This window comes from Canis lupus, chromosome 13 (genome assembly GCF_048164855.1).
Source record: "Canis lupus baileyi chromosome 13, mCanLup2.hap1, whole genome shotgun sequence".
NCBI classification, from domain to species: domain Eukaryota; kingdom Metazoa; phylum Chordata; class Mammalia; order Carnivora; family Canidae; genus Canis; species Canis lupus.
The window spans coordinates 16,600,278-16,620,556 of NC_132850.1; the positions used below are offsets into that span (position 1 = coordinate 16,600,278).

General features: G+C 39.2%; 1 protein-coding gene across 3 annotated transcripts in view; it reads left to right on the forward strand.

Annotated features, from left to right (window-relative positions):
- EIF2B3 (eukaryotic translation initiation factor 2B subunit gamma) overlaps nucleotides 1-20,279 on the forward strand; it is a 144,986-nt gene that overhangs the window by 22,939 nt on the left and 101,768 nt on the right. The gene's annotated exons all lie outside the window — the stretch shown is intronic.

Genomic DNA, 20,279 nt, shown 5'->3' on the forward strand with positions numbered 1-20,279 from the left:
ATAAGCATGGAACAAAACTTTTTTTTTAGGGGGACATGGGAAGGGTAGAGAGAGAATCTTCTTTTCTTTTTTAAGATTTTATTTTTTCATGAGACAGAGAGAGGCAGAGACACAGGCAGAGGGAGAAGCAGGCTCTACGCAAGGAGCCTGATGTGGGACTCGATCCGGGAACCCCAGGATCACGCCCTGAGTTGAAGGCAGACACTCATCCGCTGAGCCACCCAGGCGTCCCAGGTAGCCAAGGTTTCTATTCAGTTTTTACTTCCTTCTTCAGTTCTGGCACTTCATATTTTCTCTTTCTTTCTTGTAAGTTTGAATACATTTTAGAATAATTTTTTGTTAGGTCTTGTCCAAAATTTTTAGGTCTTGTAACAGAAGTTTTGGGTTCTTAATACACCAATTTTCCAATACCAGAAGCCTCCATGCTAAACACTTTTTTTTTTTTTTTTTTTTTACGATTTTTTATTATTATGAGAGACATAGAGAGAGAGGCAGAGACACAGGCAGAGGGAGAAGCAGACTCCATGCAGGAAGCCTGATGTGGGGCTCGATCCCAGGACTCCAGGATCACACCCTGGGCCGAAGGCAGGCTCTAAACCGCTGAGCCACCCAGGGATCCCCCTCCATGCTAAACACTTAATGCGCATTATTTCATTTAATCTTCTAACAACTTCTGAGGTAGATACTGTCTTTATCCCCATCTTAAAATTAGAAAAGTAGAGCTCAGAGAGCTTGAGTAACTTGCCTAAAGTTCAGGTGGAAAGAAAGACTATGCCTGCGTACCATAGTATCAGTAAATGCATTAAGTAATCAGGGATAATAGGATAATGTCTGCTAGATATGGCCAAATGGCACATATCTCAGTGGAATTTGAATTGTTATTTGACAGTACAGTAGTGGAGTGGGTTAGGGATATTTAGTAAAAAAGAGTACTATGTCCTCTCTAGAAAAGAATCTGCAGGCAGTACTTGGATCTACTTATGGAAGAAGCACCATTTCATGAATGTTACCTTCTAATTGAGTCTTGTAGGAAGAGTAGAAATCTGTGATGGTGGGGCAATATGTAGGGATATTCCTAGTGTAAAGAGGTTAGAATAGATCAAAGAAAAGCAGGAATATGTTGGTAGATCCTATACTTTAACAGTTTAAGAATTACTATGAAGCTGAGATAAAAGGGGATATTTTTAGTTTCAAATTATGTGATCTGATGGCTTCACTCAGTGTGAGCATATACCTTTAAAACTTTTACCCAGATCTATATTTCTTTGAAATATCTAAAAAAAGTAAACATATCAATTAAATAACTTAATTGGCGGTCTTTCTTTCTTTTGGGTGGCAGCCTGAATTACATACATTTAAGGTTTAATTTGATCTTTTTTTATTTAGAAGTTGAACAATTTGGAGGGGGGGAGAATAGAAGAGCAGATAAAAAGTGAAAATGAAAAGCAACAGAGAGGGATCCCTGGGTGGCACAGCGGTTTAGCGCCTGCCTTTGGCCCAGGGCGTGATCCTGGAGACCCGGGATTGAATCCCATGTCGGGCTCCCAGTGCATGGAGCCTGCTTCTCCCTCTGCCTGTGTCTCTGCCTCTCTCTCTCTCTTTCTCTCTCTCTCTCTGTGACTATCATAAATAAATAAAAATTAAAAAAAAAAAACATGAAAAGCAACAGAGACCTGCTTTGCAATAACAGCTGATTATTCATATAAGATCTCGATCTGTTACCAGTTGAATACTTCTGAGAATACTTAAATTTAGTAAAGCTTTATAAATGAGTATATTTTTTTAATTAATTAATTTACTTCAGAACCTTAGTTTCTGTTCTTAGAGACTATCCTATAGTAGGGAGTTAATTTATTAGCTGATTATGAGAGTGTAATTTTTTCCTTTGGAGTTACCCTGAATGTGCTCTGAAGATCACAAGGGAGATATTTCATATTTACTGTGGATTTCTAATCCCACAACCACTTTGAAAGGTAGATTTCTACCTTGTGGATATCTAATCCCCATAGCCACCTTGAAAGATAGATTTGTTCTGTTTTGCAGTTGAGAAAATTGATACTCAGCTTAAATAATAATCTCCCCCAAATCCCATGTCTGGTTAGGTACTGAGCCAGACTAGAACTAGAACCCAGCCTGGGTTTTGAGATATATCTGTGCATCTCAAATGTTCATGCTTTTTTCACTCATATTACCTCCAAAAGACAAACATCAGTTGTCTTTATAATCTACTCTAACTCAAGACCCTTGGCTTCAGAATAGGTTTAGTTGGTCTGGAATTTTCTTCCTTCCTTTTCTTTTCTTTTCTCTTTTCTTTTCTTTTCTTTTCTTTTCTTTTCTTTTTTCTTTTTTTCTTTTCTTTTCTTTCTTTTCTTTCTTTCTTTCTTTTCTTTCTTTCCTTTCTTTCTTTCCTTTCTTTAAGATTTTATTTATTTATTCATGAGAGACAGACACAAGCAGGCTCCATGCATTCAGGGAGCCCGCTGTGGGACTTGATCCCTGGTCTCCAGGATCACACCCTGGGCTGAAGGTGGAGCTAAACCGCTGAGCCACCCGGGCTGCCATGGTCTGGAATTTTCAAAATTACATTTTCCTTCTCTTTTTAAGTCTATGGGATCCATGTGTGTAGAAGTTTTTGTGTACGTTAGATGGTTGTATGTAAATATAGAATTCTTTTTAAGTATGCAATTCAGTGGTTCTTGGTACGTGTAGAACTCTTACTTAAATATTTTTGTGTAGGGATCCCTGGGTGGTGCAGCGGTTTGGCGCCTGCCTTTGGCCCAGGGCGCGATCCTGGAGACCCGGGATCGAATCCCACATCAGGCTCCCGGTGCATGGAGCCTGCTTCTCCCTCTGCCTGTGTTCTGCCTCTCTCTCTCTCTCTCTGTGACTATCATAAATAAATAAAAATTAAAAAAAAAAAAGAAAAAAATATTTTTGTGTAAAACATATTTAAAAATCAGCAAATATCCAAACAGGACTCAAGGAACTATGTAGTATCCTTGTGTTACAGTTGTGCAGCTTTGTTTATTGATACTTTTTGCCAAGTAGAGGAAGATGTAGTGTTGTAGGAAGCCTTTCTATCCTGTCTAGAACTATATGAGCAAGAATTCCAGCTCTTCTGGAGCAAAAAGAGCTCTTCTCCTTGGGCAGTTAGTAAGGATGTTTGTGATCAGCACATGAAGCAAAACTGGCTGACTCCTTGGACATTGAGCCTGACCCATATCAGATGTTCCTCTGATTGTCTGAGGGAATCAGCCATTGGTGCCATTTTTGTGCTTCAGAAACAATATGATTATTCCTTAGACAAGTGTTTTTGAGAACAAAGTAGTGAGGTATATTTAAGAGACCTCAGCAGGGCAGCCCGGGTGGCTCAGCAGTTTAGCACCGCCTCAGCCCAGGGTGTGATCCTGGAGAAACGGGATTGAGTCCCATGTTGGGCTCCCTGCATGGAGCCTGCTTCTCCCTCTGCCTGTGTCTCTGCCTCTCTCTCTCTCTCTGTCTGTCATAAATAAATTAAAAATCTTAAAAAAAAAAAAGAGAGAGAGACCTCAGCAGACTAAATCTATAATAGAGTTCTATAGCCTGTGTTTAAAACACTTACTTTATATTCCAGGTCTCATGGCTTGTCTTAACTTAGAGATTTCGGAGTTGATAATTTTCTGTTTAATCTAGACAGGAATCTTTAGCCTCAGGCAAGCCTCATTTGCCCTCTCCCTCAGTTTCACAACCCAGAAAATAGGGATAATGATACCAACACACTAGTTAAAGGTTTAGTTATTTAAATTCTTTGATGTAGAAAAAGGACTATTGTTATATGTCTTATGAAACAGCTAACATGTTACAGCAAAGAACAAACTACCCTTGAAATCCCCATCCTAGGGACAGCTTATTAGAAAGATTAAGCATATGTGCTATTTTTAGATGTTCAAAAAGCTTAAGTACAAGTTATTTTCAGTTGAGTGTTTGATGTCTTTATCGAATTACAAATCTCTGTCATTCTTTCCTGGAACCTTTCATTTTGCCCAAGGATTTGTTTTTGACAGATTTCTATCTGCTTAAAAAGAATGAGTATGCTTTGGTTAAGAGGAAATCTGAGAACTTGGTCCCAACTTGCTTAAAGACTTTAAGTGGCAACTTTCCTTCTTATGATTGCTTTGGTGGGCTGTGGTTGCCTAGAAGGCCTCAGGATATCCCCACTGATGCCTTCTTTGAGCTTGCTAGTGGAATAATGAAAAGTCCAGGACTTACGGTAGAAATAAGTTAACAAGTTGAAGGAGGGGATTTTTTTTTATCTGCCCACCCCACCCCAGGAAATCTCAGTGGAGTTTTTTCCTTGACTGTACTAACCTAGTGTATATATGCACAGCTTTATGGAATGAGGGGTGTAGGGTAGGATGGAAACATGATAGCTAGGAATTAGGATAGAATACCCAGGCTGTCATCACACACTTTCTTTATCTTTGGGTGATAAGCAGCCATATGGCTTAGATTTTTGGAAACTTTTGGTAGGGCCACCTGTCCTGCTCTGAATCATAAGGTAACAAAGACCAGCCTGATTAGTGGAATGGACAGATACTGTTTGTGGGAAATCAGTAAGCAATCTTCCATCATGACCAGGGAGTTCATTTGAAGTAGTCTGTAGCTACCCAACATTTTTTCAGCTCTTAATTTAGACATCTTCTGCTTCAACAAGCCTTGTTGGCTTTCTAAGACTGGATTAGGTTTCATTTTTTTATACTTGCACAGAGGATTAAAATTATTTGTTACACCATCATCTCCATGAACTGGACTATGGGACAGGAATTATTTCTGGGCCTGTCACAGAGAGGATGCTCAATATGTGTGTATTGAATGAATGACAGATGAGGCAAGCTCTTTGTAAACATTTGGAACATGCTCCTTACTCCTTTATTGTAGACACAGATGTCTATATGAGCCTAAGGATGAGTTTCTATGATTGTAGACCAGAGAGATCACAGCATTGGATGCTTGGTGTTCATTTTATTTGTATCTGTTAAGTTTCCACCAAGCCTTAAGTTTATTGACATGGCTAGCCCTCTACCCCAAGCAGGTTATCTCAGAGGGAGGATCTTTTTATCTTATCAAAGAGATGGAATGGTGTAATGAAGAGAATGCAGGCTTTCACAAATATGGGTAGACCTGGTTTCTAATTATTGCATCACTCACTAGAATATGCCTTTTAAGAGGTTATAAGCCCCTTCCAAGCTTGCATTTAATTTATCTATAAAATAGTCCTTCCTATTTTTCGTTTATTCACCTGCTGTTTACCAAGCACTGTCCTTGATGCTAGAAATATAGGGGTAAGCCAGAAAAACAAGATCCCTGTCCTCTTAGAGCTACTCTCTAAGGAGAGAGAGATATATAATAAACAGGAAAACAAATAACTTCAGATGATAACAGGTCCTAAGAAGAAAAATAAAGCAGGATAAGGAGACAAAGAGTGGCAGAGGAAGGAAAGGTCCTTCAGATAGGAAATCACATTTGAAGAGAAATTCTGATGAGTTTCTTGGGAAGATCTTTTCTTGCAGAGAGAATGCAAAGGCCCTGAATTAGGAGAGAATTTAACCTGTTTTATTTTTTAAAAATTTTTTTATTTATTCATGAGAGACACATAGAGAGAGGTAGAGACACAGGCAGAAAAACAAGCAGGCTCCTCACAGGGAGCCTGATGTGGGACTCAATCCCAAAACTGGGATCACGCTCCGAGCCGAAGGCAGACACTCAACCGCTGAGCCACCCAGGTGTCCCTACCTGTTTTGGAAGCTATAACAAAACCAATATAGAGCACAGTAATTAAGCAGTAGAATAGTAGTATGGAGGGCCTGAAAGTTATGTGAGGGCCAGTTCATAAAGGATCTTATGATCATAGTAGGGATTTAGCATTTACATTTTTTCTATGTTGGGAAACCTTTTTTGGGTTTTGAGTGACATCATCCAGTTTATGCTTTTATTTTTTATGTTTTTTTTAAACATTTTATTTATTCATTTGAGAGAAAGAGAGCATGAGAGGGGTGGGCCGGGGGTGGGGGGAGAGGGAGAAGCAGGCTCGCTATGAGTGCAGAGCCTGACGTTGGGCTCAACGTGTGGGCTTGATCCCAGGACCCTGAGATCATGACCTGAACTGAAGTCACACGCTTAACCAACTGAGCCCCCCAGGGATCCCTGGTTTATGCTTTTAAAATGTCTGTCTAGCTGCTGTCTGAAAATCTATAATACAACAGAAATGAATCAGAAAAATCAGTAAGGAGACAGTTGCAATAGTCCAGGTGAAAGATAATGCAAGAACAATAGTGATAGAGGTGGTTGCATTCAAGACATATTTTGTTTTTGTTTTCTTTTTTAAGATTTTATTTATTTATTCATAGAGACACACACACACACAGAAAGAGGCAGAGACACAGGCAGAGGGAGAAGCAGGCTCCATGCAGGGAGCCTGACGTGGGACTAGATCCCTGGTCTCCAGGATCACACCCTAGGCCGCAGGCGGCGCTAAACCGCTGAGTCACGGGGGCTGCCCTCAAGACATATTTTGAAGGTAGAGTTGACAGGACTTTTTATGGATTGGATATTTAGAATGAGGAAAAGGGAAATCAAACAACAGCTTCTGGATTTTTTACTTGAACAATTGGAGTGATAGTAATAGGATTAACTGCAGTGTGGGAGACTGGAGGAAGAGCAAGTTGGGAATCGAGATAATTTTTGGATGTTAAATTTGTAACACTGGGTATTAGATTTCCAAGTTGAGATACCCACTAGGCAGTTGGTTTTACAATTCAGAATCTCAAAAGAGAGATCAGGGCTGGAGATACAAATCTGGAGATCAACAGAGTGAAATCATCTAGGGAGTGTAAGACTGAACTTGGTATTTAGAAGTCAAGAAGCAGAGGAGGAGCAAACAAAGGTGATTAGAAAGTTATAGCCACTGAAGTAGAAAAAAAGTAGAAATTAATTAATTAATAAGATATGAACTAAGAATTTATCAGTAGATTTGGCAAGATGGGTTAATTCATAGGTTCCCTTGCTGGAGCAGTAGGGACAAAAGTCCAATCAAAAGAGTTGAGGAGGGGATCCCTGGGTGGCACAGCGGTTTGGCGCCTGCCTTTGGCCTAGGGCGCGATCCTGGAGACCCAGGATCGATTCCCACGTCGGGCTCCCGGTGCATGGAGCCTGCTTCTCTCTGCCTGTGTCTCTGCCTCTCTTTCTCTCTCTGTGACTATCATAAATAAATAAAAATTTAAAAAAATATATATATTAAAAAAAGAGTTGAGGAGGAAAAAAAAATAGAGTTGAGGGATTTGAAAATGGGAGATATTGGGGGGCCTGGCTGGCTTACTTGGTGGAGCATGGGACTCTTGATCTTGGGTTTGTGAATTCAAACCCCACGTTGGATGTAGAGATTACTTAAAAAGTAAAAATAAAGAGTAAAGAAAAGAAAAATGGGACATGGTAAAACAGCTGTTTGGAGGAATTTCAACATGAAAAGAGAATAAGACGGTATGAAATATTCCACACCTATGAAAGACTGTATGTGATATAAATAAATGTCCATTTGCTCAACTTGCAAAAATTAAATGTTCTTTTTTTTTCCCAAGGTGGGATATACTTTAGCATATGTGTGTGCTGATGGAAATGATCCAGGAGAAAAAGAAATTGATGGCAGAGAAAAGAGAGCATTTAGTTATTCAATTCAACAACTGTATTTTTACTGTCTATGATGTACTAGTCACTGTGCTAGGTGCTTAGGATGAACAGTGAGTAAAACAAAGTCCCTGCCCTCATAGAGTTTACTGAGTAGATTAGGGGGAGTGTGATCCAGCATACAGGTAGATAGGTTTGCCTTCTGTTGGATTAGGGACAGTTAATACATTACTAGAGGTAGATTATGTAACATGTAATGCATGTAGCTTCGTTAATTTTGTGTCACTAAGATGTTTGCTGCTTCTGTTTCTATTTTCTTATTGAAATAAGAGGTGAAGCCACCAGCTGAGACTAAGAAGGGAGGGGAATGTTAAAGTTTCAAGGAAGGATAAGAAGATACAAAATCATCTCAAAATGTGAGAAAACATTCCCTAAGAAATTTCCTAAGAATTTTGAAGGCATTGCTTGTTGTCTTGAGCTTCCAGTGTGGTTGAGAAGTCATAAGTTTTTGTAATTGCTAATGTTTTTAATGTGGTCAACTTTTTCTGTCAAAATTTATAGCATCTTTTTTTTGTACCAAGTGTTCTAGAATTTCATGATGATATCTTTTCTTGTGAATCTGTTTTATTCATGTGATCCCTTTTACTCAGTGAACCCTTTCAATTTGGATATTCTTGTCCTTCAGTTTAGGGGAATTAAAAAAAAATCATTTTGTTGATGATCCCTTCATATCTGTTTTTTTTTCTGTTCTTTTTTTCCTGGAAACTGATTATTCTGATAGTGGATTCCTTAGACTGGTTCTTTAATTTTGTTATCTTTTCTTTCATATTTTCAATATCTTTATCTTTTTTTTTTCTCAAGTTTTGTATATGAATGGGGCATGTCAACTGTGAGCTTCACTGTAGGGTGATATGGTGATGTGATTAGGCTCTTGTGTGTGTGTGTGTGTGTGTGTATGTGTATGTGAATCTCCTATGTCTGTATCCTAAGGGCTTTTTCTCTTTGATTACTCAGATTCCCTAAAGAAAAGTATTCTCCTGCCTGAAAGGTCTTTAAAGGCCTAGCATTCTAGAAAATGAGTTGGGTCAGGACGGAGGAGGATGTTTCAGAATCCTATATGCATTCTTTTTTAAGTTCTCCCTTTTCAGGGCAGCCCGGGTGGCTCAGCGGTTTAGCGCCGCCTTCAGTCCAGGGCCTGATCCTGGAGACCTGGGATCGAGTCCCACATCAGGCTCCCTGCATGGAGCCTGCTTCTCCCTCTGCCTATGTCTCTGCCTCTCTCTCTCTCTCTCTCTCTCTCTCGCTCTCTGCCTCTAATTTAAAAAAAAAAAAAAAAAAGTTCTCCCTTTTCAGTAAAGTACATTGCCTCTTCCTATCCCAACTGTGCTTGTGCTTCCCCAGTCTAGATATCCTCTATTTTACTCTCTTCAGCCCTCTGCCAGGGTGAGACCAGGCAATAGTTGGGTTGTACAGAGTGGAAAAGAGATCTTTCAACCAGCCTTCTTAACTCCTCCCTCCTCAGTTTGGACATCTGGACCCTTTCCATAGTTTGGCTATTGTGAACATTGCTCCTATAAACATTGGGGTACAGGTGCCCCATAGGATCACTACATTTGTATCTTTGAGGTAAATACGTAGTAGTGCAATTGCTGGGTTGTAGTATAGCTCTATTTTCAACTTTTTGAGAAACTTCCATACTGTTTTCCATAGTGGCTGTACCAGCTTGCATTCCCACCAACAGTGTAAGAGGGTTCCCCTTTCTTTCTCCACATATGATTTTTTTTTAACAGTATATTTTTTTAAGATTTTATTAATTTATTTGACAGAGAGCACAAGCAGGGGGAGCAGCAGGCAGAGGGAGAGGGAGAAGCAGACTCCCCACTGAGCAAGGAACCCCATGTGGGGCTAAATCCCACTGGGATCATGACCTGAGCCGAAGGCAGATGCTTAACTGACTGAGCCACCTAGGCACCCCGATTTGGTTTTAAATAGTAAGATGCCTAACCAAATTTAAATACGACATGAATACATTTAAAGAGGGCCTATATTCACAGCATAGGGAATATGGTCAGTGGTATTGTAATAACATTGTGTGGTGACAGATGTAGCTGTACTTCTGGTGAGCATAGCATATGTATAAACTTGTTGAATCACTATGTTGTACACCTGAAACTAATGTATTAAGGTGTAGTGTGTGTGTGTGTGTGTGTGTGTGTTAGGAGGCAATATGATAGCAAAGGGGCAGATCACATATTTCTGAGCTTCTATTCTCTATAAAATGGGTTTAACTATATTGATATTACAGAATTATGTGAGATTTAAGTGAAATAAAGTGTGTGTAAAAGGTTGTAACATTAATGTCCAGTGTTTTGCCATCAACTAAAAGATAGTGTAGCCTTAGAACCAGTTGAGCTGATAGTAGCAGGTAGAGTGTAACCATTGGTTCCAAACTGGAATCATGGATTGGAATCCTAAAAGTATGTGACTACTTGGGCTTTTGCTAAAGAGATATTCAGAGACACATCCTTTAATGAATGAACTTGGATAGTAACATAATCTTTAACCAGGTTGGTAAGCTGGTTCTGGGTTTTTTTGCCTAACTGACTTCTCTGATAAACTGAGGATTGCCATACATGCCACACATACGTTATTACTTTTGAAAGAACTCAAGTTTAATTAAATGTGCTGAGCATCAAAATTATACTTAATATGATTTAATCTTTCATGATGATGCCCAAAGTAGATGAGAAACTCAGAACTTTAAGGTCATCATAATTATTAATGCCAGTGAACCCAGAGCATAGCTCCAGATGAAGAATTAAGAATAGAGCCACCTCGGGACGCCTGGCTGGCTCAACAGTTGAGTGTCTGCCTTTGGCTCAGGGTGTGATCCCAGAGTTCCGGGGTCAAGTCCCACATCGGGCTTCCTGCATGGAGACTGCTTCTCCCTCTGCTTCTCTGTGTGTGTGTGTGTGTGTCTCTCATGAATAAATGAATAAAATCTTAAAAAAAAAAAAAAAAAAAAAAAAAGAATAGAGCCACCTGGGAGGCTCAGGTTGAGCATCTGCCTTTAGCTGAGGTCGTGATCCCGGGGTCCTGGGATCGAGTTCCACATCAGACTCCCCACAAGGAGCCTGCTTCTCTTTCGGCCTATGTCTCTGACTCTCCTTGTATCTCTCATAAATGAATAAATAAAATCTTTAAAAAAATAATTAAAATAGCTTGATCCTTGTAATCATATGATTTTATGCCATAAGGAAATGTAGAGATCTAATCTTATAGATGAAGACGTTGAGGCCCAAAAAGGGAGGGGCCCTTTCAAAGTTATACGTAAAATTACTAAGAGAAGGAGACATACCTAATTTTAAGAGTTGTTTTTTGAGGATGATTTTAGTTTCTTTTCTTTTTTTTTTTTTAATTTGTTAGTTGTCTTTTTTTCATATTATTATAAACTCCCCTTTGTCATAGTACCTAACTACCCTTTGCTGCCCCTCTCCCAAGCTTTCTGGCTTCCAAGTAAACTGGACAATATTTCTACATATTTCATACGTCAGGACAAAATTAAAATTCAAGTTACAAACAAAATAAGTAACATAATTGTTAAGAGCATATTTCATGGTCTTGAAATGGAGCAATAATATTTTTATCCTGTGGAGTACTTGGTGTCTTACTGAAGAAAAAAGAATGAAATTATGTAAGATAGATTCAGCATAGTAAATTCTTTCAAAGTGAAGGTTTGATTTGAGAGAACAAAAAAATATATGTTATTTCTCTATTAATGTCCATGCATTTAGATATTAAAATTAAATTGCAGATATTTAAATCCTGGAAGAAAGACCAATAACTTCTATATTTTTGTAAACAACCTCTCTGTCTTAAATGTTACAAAGTGAGTCACATAAATATTTTGCCCCCCACCAAAAGAAAAACCTGAAAGAGATGTGATTAGCATTTAACTCATTTAGCAGTGTTAGAAATTAACAGATTCTCAGTTACTTCTTAGCTTTACACAGGAAACATTAGTAGAATTCCTCTATTCTTTTTTTTTTTTAAGATTTATTAATTTATTTATGATAGAGAGAGAGAGAGAGAGAGGCAGAGACACAGGCAGAGGGAGAAGCAGGCTCCATGCCAGGAGCCCGACGTGGGACTCCAGGATCGCGCTCTGGGCCAAAGGCAGGCGCCAAACCTCTGAGCCACCCAGGGATCCCCTCCTCTATTTGTTCTTAACCCAAAAAAGAGAACTTCTGTAGGAAGGTGAATGAACTATAAATATTGAAACTATAAATGTTGAGTCCCCATTTTATTTTATTTTTTAAAGATTTATTTATTTATATTCATTCATTCATTCATTCATTCATTCATTCATGAGAGACACCCAGAGAGAGGCAGAGATACAGGCAGAAGGAGAAGCAGGCTCCTTGCAAGGAGCCCAATGTGGGACTGGATCCCATATCCTGAGATCACGCCCTGAGCCGGAAGCAGACACTTAACCACTGAGCCACCCAAGCGTCCCAGAGTCCCCATTTTAAAATTATAAATCTAGCATATTCTCTCCAGCCATACCCTCCAGGACAGCTATCTGGTTTCTTTTTTTTTTTTTTTTTTTTCCAGACATTTCTGCCTTTTCCCTTTTTGGAGGCAGCAGGTTTATTCCCTACCTCATTGCTTTACAAAGCTGCAGAGTTACCTTTTTGGCTCCTGTCCTAACTCTGAACAGTCACAGTCTCTATAAAGGGGGCTCTCAGCTCTGTCAGAAAGTATGCATTTCTAAACATCTAAACTTTGATGTTTCCATTTTTTAGTCCATTTAAACAAGGTGAGGGAAATAATAAGAAGAGTGCTAATGTTTGCTGATGCTTCTTTGGCCAGCACTAGAGTGAACTCTGGAGATAAAAAGATAAAAGAGCTCCTTATGAAGCTCACAGTCTAGAAAAAAAAAAAAACAAAAAACTATGTAGTCTACTTTAGTGATTTAAGGTCTGCAATGGATCAGAAAAGTTCATCTCTAGAGATAATATATTGGCTCTGCCTTTTAAAATAACTATGACAGGGCCTGAAACTTGATGGATGACTGTGTAGTGGAGTGAGAATAGAGAATGGGGAATGCATTTTTGGCAGTTTTTTAACATTAGCTATGTGGAGGAGAATTGGGGTAGAGAAGGCTGAATTAAGTAGGTGGAGTCATATTTAAAGACCTTTATTTTTTTATTTTTTTAAGATTTATTTTTATTTATTTATGATAGACATAGAGAGAGAAAGAGAGGCAGAGACACAGGCAGAGGGAGAAGCAGGTTCCATGCTGGGAGCCCGATGCGGGACTCGATCCCGGGACTCCAGGATTGCGCCCTGGGCCAAAGGCAGGCGTGAAACCGCTGAGCCACCCAGGGATCCCCGGTATTTAAAGACCTTTAATGTCATGCTAAGGAATTTAAACTCAGTCTTACAGAGCAATAATACCCTAAATGAGGTGATCTCAAAGCAAAGGGGTGTGCAGGATGGAGTACCAAAGGAAGATATTAGAATCTCTAGTTCTTTTATCTCTTATTTTAAAAATATCAAAATACCAATTTTTGTATATGTTATCTGAAGAGCATATTCTATCACTTATCATGATTCATGTATTTAAAATAAATTTTGAAAGTAAGTGGGAATAAGTGAATAAGTTCAACTTTTTCTTTTGTTTCGAGAATGCTATTTTAGGCTGCCTTTAGTAAGGAAGTGAAATAAGTAGTGGAAATTGGAGTATGGATTAGAATAAGGGAAAACTGGAGTGAATGAGACCAGCTAAGAGACCAGAAAAATATTTTGAGGCCTAAACTAAGGTAGTGCAATGGAGATAAAAGAGGAGGACTTGGGGGCTCCTAGGTGGCTCAGTTGGTTGGGTGTCCAACTCTTGGTTTTGGCTCAGGTCATGATCTCATGGGTCATAGGATCAAGCCTATGTCTTCAGGCTCCCTGCTCAGCAGGGAGTCTGCTTAAAAAGATTCTCTCCCTCTGTCCCTTCCCTCACATTGCTCTCTCTTAAAATAAGTAAACAAATAAATAGAAGAAGAAGAAGAAGAAGAAGAAGAAGAAGAAGAAGAAGAAGAAGGAGGAAAGAAGAAGAAGAAAAGAAGAAGAAGAAGAAGAAGAAGAAGAAGAAGAAGAAGAAGAAGAAGAAGAAAGAAAAGGAAGAAGAAGAAAGAAGAAAGAAGAAAAGGAAGAAGAGGAAAGAAGAAGAACAAGAAGAGAACTTGATGACCAGTAAGATGTTGAGATGGGAAACTGGGCAAGAAAGGGAGGATTTTAGCCCTAGACTATGGCCAGATTTCTGACTTCAGATTCTGGTGGTGGTGACACTTTGATTAAAATAAGGAACACAGGAAGTATGTTTAGTTCTAAGCCTAAGGATTATCACATTTCTTACTTAGAGACTGAGTTGGTTATCCCTTCCTGTACCTAATGCTCTAGCCTCATTAAAAACAAAATGGCAGTTGGCCCTTTGCCATGCACTTTGGGAACTGCAGACCAGGAGTCTTTTCCAAACATTTTCAACAGAAATCAAACGTGGTGAGGTCTCTAGCAGTTAGACATTGATGTTTATTACAGCATCAAACTACTCTTGAGGGTTGGATTGGGATTGGACCACATAGGAAATATAAATTGTGACCGTTCATAGTCGAACCAAGTAGCTGAATTCATTAGTTCCATATGGCAGAGGTGGAGTGCAGGGTGGTGATTTGGATCATAGCCATTGTTTGTGGAAGTGCTGGGTGGGTAAAAGCGTGGTTACCTTGCCCTGACCGTTTTTTTTTCCCCCCAGGGGAGTAAGTATTTTTCTTTCTCTGTGCCATAGGAAATTGTTTGCCAGATTGTGTTATTTATAACAATCTGTCATGGAGCAGCTGCCAGGAAGAGAAGAGAGGGCTGTTCCCAGTAGTTCTTACCACCTCCCACCATACCACTACCACCACACACACATAACATCCAGTTTTCTGACTTAACTTTTGTTTTTTTTCTTCTAGTTTTACTCAGTGGTTTTGGCTTGATTGAAAATGTTCTTGTAATGAGAGATTTTGGGCTTTGCCATAGCTTTGTAATTGGGTTTTCTGAGCTTAATTTGTTTGCTTTAGCCAAAACTAACTGGCAGCAATTTGAATTTCGAGTTCCTGGGTATCTTGATTTCTTCCCAAACACTAATGTGCTGTCTTCACCTTCCCTTAAAGACCTTGTATGTTTCCAGTTTGTCCAAAGTGCACACATTTGCTGTCCTTTATAGCCATGCTTTTTGCCCTTGACATTGCCTTGTCTCCTCTAAAGGAACAGGCTTGGGATAAGGGATACTGAGGACTTAGAATATTGAATAGGGAGGTCTGTGGAGATTCCAGTTGGTCTCTGCAAAAGAGTCATTATCATCAGTGTTAGAAAAGAACTAATGCCCTGAAACTCAAGGCAGCTGAGGATTGGTGTGCCCAGGGAACTTTCAAGTTAATTACATTTCAGATATACAGTTATTTCACAGTCCAAACAGTCTGTGTTTATTCATGGCTGTGATCACACGTGATCAGAAATACCTCTGGCTCTTAACAGTTTTTCCACTTTTTCTCTGTGGGCTCCAGTTAGTAGAAGAATTTTTGCATTTCTAGAATAGGCTTTACATCGTTAGAATACAAATCAAAGCAATAGTCACTGATTTTCTATTATAGCTTTTATAAAAATGTAAAGAGAAACAGGCAGTAGTATGAAGAATGTAAGATGTTAGCCTTTTATTTCTTATTCCAGGATTTCCAGCTTTGGAAACAAAGTACATTGATCAAACAGCAAAGACTTTCCTTTGGAAGTGGTGGAGTTGTAAAGAGGATGGGAATGTGTTTGGCCTCACTGAGTCTTAGATGGTGCATTTTCTGGGAACAGAGGTAGAAGAGGGCCTGACGGAATAGCACCTCCATCTGTATCCCAGGCCTGCCCTTTCCGACTGACGCCTTTCTTTTCACAGTGAGAACAGATGGCAACCAGACATTGGGAGGAGGGGTCTGTTTCTTGTGCTCCTTGGGGATTTTGCATTCAGCTTAGCATAAAGTCATCTAAAAGCAAAGAAAAAAATGAGGCTGCAACTGTTCACAATTATGCAGAATTTGTTTGGCATTCACTTTACTGACAGATTTATTTTTTGCAGATACTGAATGATAACAGCATTTATTTTCCAAGACAACATTGTCACCACGTCAGAGGCATCTGCACTGGGGTCATTTTCTTCACTTTGGAGTACACTTGATAATTAAATTTATTGTGGAACAGTCAGTTTGCAGAAATCAACCAGCTTATTAGAGAAAGGAAGGTTTTTTTTTTTTCTCAGCAAACTGTCATTTTTATTATAATGAAATGAGGCAACTTCTGTATTACTGTAGTGACATGTCTTTAATAATAGCCCATGTTCCCAGCTTTCCTAAGCATTGTTGTGAGAACTAGGACTCTATGGCCTATCTCTTCCTTAGCTTTCATATACATGGGCTGATTTGCTAATGTTTGGTGGTTTCTGGATGGTGAGCCTAGGAATTTTTTTTTTTTTTTTTAAGCAGATAGCCTTAAGCAGAAGAGTAGAAAAAAAGTCCAAATTTGAACTTCTTAACTTGAAGAGGTTTTCCAAAGGAATTGTTTAGGCACTAAGTAATGAGTTACATGTAGAAAAAGAAATGATGGTTCTAGTACAGATTCTGTATTCAAAATAAGAAATTTCAAGCAGGATCCCTGGGTGGCGCAGCGGTTTGGCGCCTGCCTTTGGCCCAGGGCGCGATCCTGGAGACCCGGGATCGAATCCCACATCGGGCTCCCGGTGCATGGAGCCTGCTTCTCCCTCTGCCTGTGTCTCTGCCTCTCTCTCTATCTGTGACTATCATAAAAAAAAAAAAAAAAAAAAAGAAATTTCAAGCAGTAAGCCAAGGCATTCTTTTTTTTTTTTTTTTTTTTTTAAGATTTCATTTATTCATGAGACAGAGAGACAGAGAGAGGCAGAGACAGAGGCAGAGGGAGAAGCAGGCTCCATGCCGGGAGCCCGACGTGGGACTCGATCCTGGGACTCCAGGATCATGACCTGGGCTGAAGGCAGACATTTAACCACTGAGCCACCCAGGGGTCCCAAGCCAAGGCATTCTTATGGTTGAGCCTCACTTTCTAGCAAACATGACTTTCTACTATAGTAGAATGTGAGTTGAAATCCGTTTTCCCCACCTAAAGCAGGAATCTTGATTTTATTTTTTTTTAAGATTTTATTTGTTTGTTTGTTTATTTGAGAGAAGGAGAGAGGACAAGCAAGGCAAGGGGCAGAGAGAGACAGACTCCCTGCTGACTACAGAGCCTGATACAGGGGCTCTCTCCCAGGACCCTGAGATCATGACCTGAACTGAAATTAGATAGTTAACTGACTGAGCCATCCATGTGCCCCAGGAATCTTGCTTTTTCTTTTTCTTTTTTTTTTTAATAAATTTATTTTTTATTGGTGTTCAATTTACCAACATAGAGAATAACACGCAGTGCTCATCCCGTCAAGTGCCCCCCTCAGTGCCCGTCACCCATTCACCCCCACCCCCCGCCCTCCTCCCCTTCCACTACCCCTAGTTCGTTTCCCAGAGTTAGAAGTCTTTATGTTCTGTCTCCCTTTCTGATATTTCCCACACATTTCTTCTCCCTTCCCTTATATTCCCTTTCACTATTATTTATATTCCCCAAATGAATGAGAACATACACTGTTTGTTCCTCTCCGATTGACTTACTTCACTCAGCATAATACCCTCCAGTTCCATCCATGTTGAAGCAAATGGTGGGTATTTGTCGTTTCTAATGGCTGAGTAATATTCCATTGTATACATAAACCACATCTTCTTTATCCATTCATCTTTTGATGGACGTCGAGGCTCCTTCCACAGTTTGGCTATTGTGGACATTGCTGCTAGAAACATCGGGGTGCAGGTGTCCCGGCGTTTCATTGCATCTGAATCTTTAGGGTAAATCCCCAACAGTGCAATTGCTGGGTCGTAGGGCAGGTCTATTTTTAACTCTTTGAGGAACCTCCACACAGTTTTCCAGAGTGGCTGCACCATTTCACAAGGAATCTTGATTTTTCAATTAAAATCGTAGAAAAGGGGCAGCCCGGATGGCTCAGTGGTTTAGTGCTGCCTTCAGCCTGGGGCGTGATCCTGGAGACCCAAGATCGAGTCCCACATTGGGCTCCCTGCATGGAGCCTGCTTCTCCCTCTGCCTGTGTCTCTACCTCTCTCTCTCCCTCTCTCTCTCTCTCTGTGTCTCGAATGAATGAATGAATGGGTAAATAAATAAATCTAAAAAAAAAAAACGTAGAAAAGTAGGAACCACTTACAAAAATTTCCGTGTAGACATTTATTTTACTCTTAAACCTGGAATAATTTAGTTAAATATTTTTCAGACTTTTTATTATTTTTAAAAAGATTTTATTTATTTATTCATGAGAAACACAGAGAGAGAGGCAGAAACACAGCAAAGGGAGAAGCAGGCTCCATGCAGGGAGCCCGATGTGGGACTCAATCCAGGGTCTCCAGGATCAGGCCCTGGGCTGAAGGTGGTGCTAAACCGCTGAGCCACTTGGGCTGCCCTTTTTCAGATTTTTTAAAGTAGCAAAACCTGTTTTCCAAACCAAAACTTATACAGAAACTCAAAAAATAACCCTGGCTGACTCAGAAAGAGCAATAAGTACCAGGCTTTACCTGAGGCACCTCTGGGAAACTGCACGTGTGCTATTGGGAAACACTCATGTAGTCAATTTAAACTGAAATGTAAGGAATTTGTTTTTCAACATATTGTTTTAGCAAATCTGTTTTCTGCATTTATGATGAAATGTAGTAACAGAATGTATAGATAGGAATTTGTTTTAAAAATATTAAGTAGCCTTTTTTAGATGCTTACATTTTAACACTTTCTAGTCCAAGTGCCCTCCATGTTTCAGAACAGGACCTGGCTGAGCATAGAGTAAGTGCTCATAAATGTTAAGTAAATAAGTTGTTACAAGTGATAATCCAATTTCTGCCTGGGTACTTATTATGATGGGAAACTCATCGCCTTACAAAATTATTCTTTTTGACAGATGTAAGTTAATATGGAAATCAAAAATACTTTTCATGTTTTACCTATTTGCTCATTACCTAGTTTGGTCTTGGGCTAGTCACGTAAAATTTCGTTTTTCCTTAAGGCTGCCAAATATTTAAAGACTGCTATTATCTCTTCCTAAACACCACCCCATAATCCTTGTCATGCTCACTGTCTCCCCCACAAAATCTTTTCCCTACTAAACAACTTCTCTTCTTTAAGCTGTCCTGTTTCCAGCTCTTGCACCACCTTAATCTTCTTATTGTACTTTTTTAATCAAAAGTTATCAAAGTTACTCTTAAAGTATGATACTCCAGTTGATAGCTAGTACCCATAGTAGTAGTGGGTATAAGACAGACCAAAATTTAAAAGTATCTAAGATCTAGGGCAGCCCGGGTGGCTCAGTGGTTTAGTGCCACCTTCAGCCCAGGGCGTGACCCTGGAGACCCGGGATCAAGTCCCACATTGGGCTCCCTCCGAGGAGTCTGCTCATTCCCTCTGCCTGTGTGTCTCTGCCTCTCTTTCTCTCTGTGTACACACTCTCATTAGTAAATAAATCTTTTTAAAAAAAGTAAGATCTAAATTTAAGTGACTTTGGTATCTAATACTATAGACTAGAAACTCCCTTAAGTGGGTCTTCAAACTAGTAAAGCTGTATTTCTTTAGACACTATTCACTATAAAGATTATTTATTTATATAAAAAAAAGATTATTTATTTATATGAATAGTCATTACAGGTTATTAGATCTTAGGTAGTTACCTAGCTACTGTAAACCTGTTTGTCTGTAGTACAAATAATAACAGTGCTTATAGCATAGGAATCTAAAGATTGGAAATGCATGCAAAGTGTTATCACAATTCCTGGCCAATAGTATACATTCAATAAACATTAATTGCTATTACTAGCTATTATAATTAATCTGAATTACTAGAAATGCAATCAGAATACCCACCACGTGAGAACATCTGTTTTTATTTTTTTCATTCATTCATCATATAGTTACTAAAAGGCTATTATGTGCCAGACACTGTGGTAGTCAGGTCTCATATTTCTTATCCATAAAAATGGGAACAAATAATATTAATAGTAACAATCCTACCCCATGGTATTGTTATAAGAATTAAATGAGTGATTTTATACATACTTGAGGTTGTATAGTAATTGTTACTAGTTAGATTGGTCTCCTGAAAAATAGGCATTATATTCATTCTTTTATTTTCTAGTACTATAGCAGAGTGCTTTATAATATTTCATAACCACCTGGAATCATCAGACTATATGAAAATACTTTTCAAACTATAAAGGAATGTATACATTTAAGATAATTAATTCCACATGGAAATAGACAATGTGGTAGTTTTCAGACTGTTTCTTAGAGCCCAGGATTCCAGTGGTGCCTCAGATTGGGCAGCAATAAGGCACAACGCAAGAGGAGATAGATATTCCAGACCCTCCCCTAGCAAAGTTCAGTTAAAACAACCCTATTTATTTTACTTATTCTGCTGCTATAAAAAAGGTTTG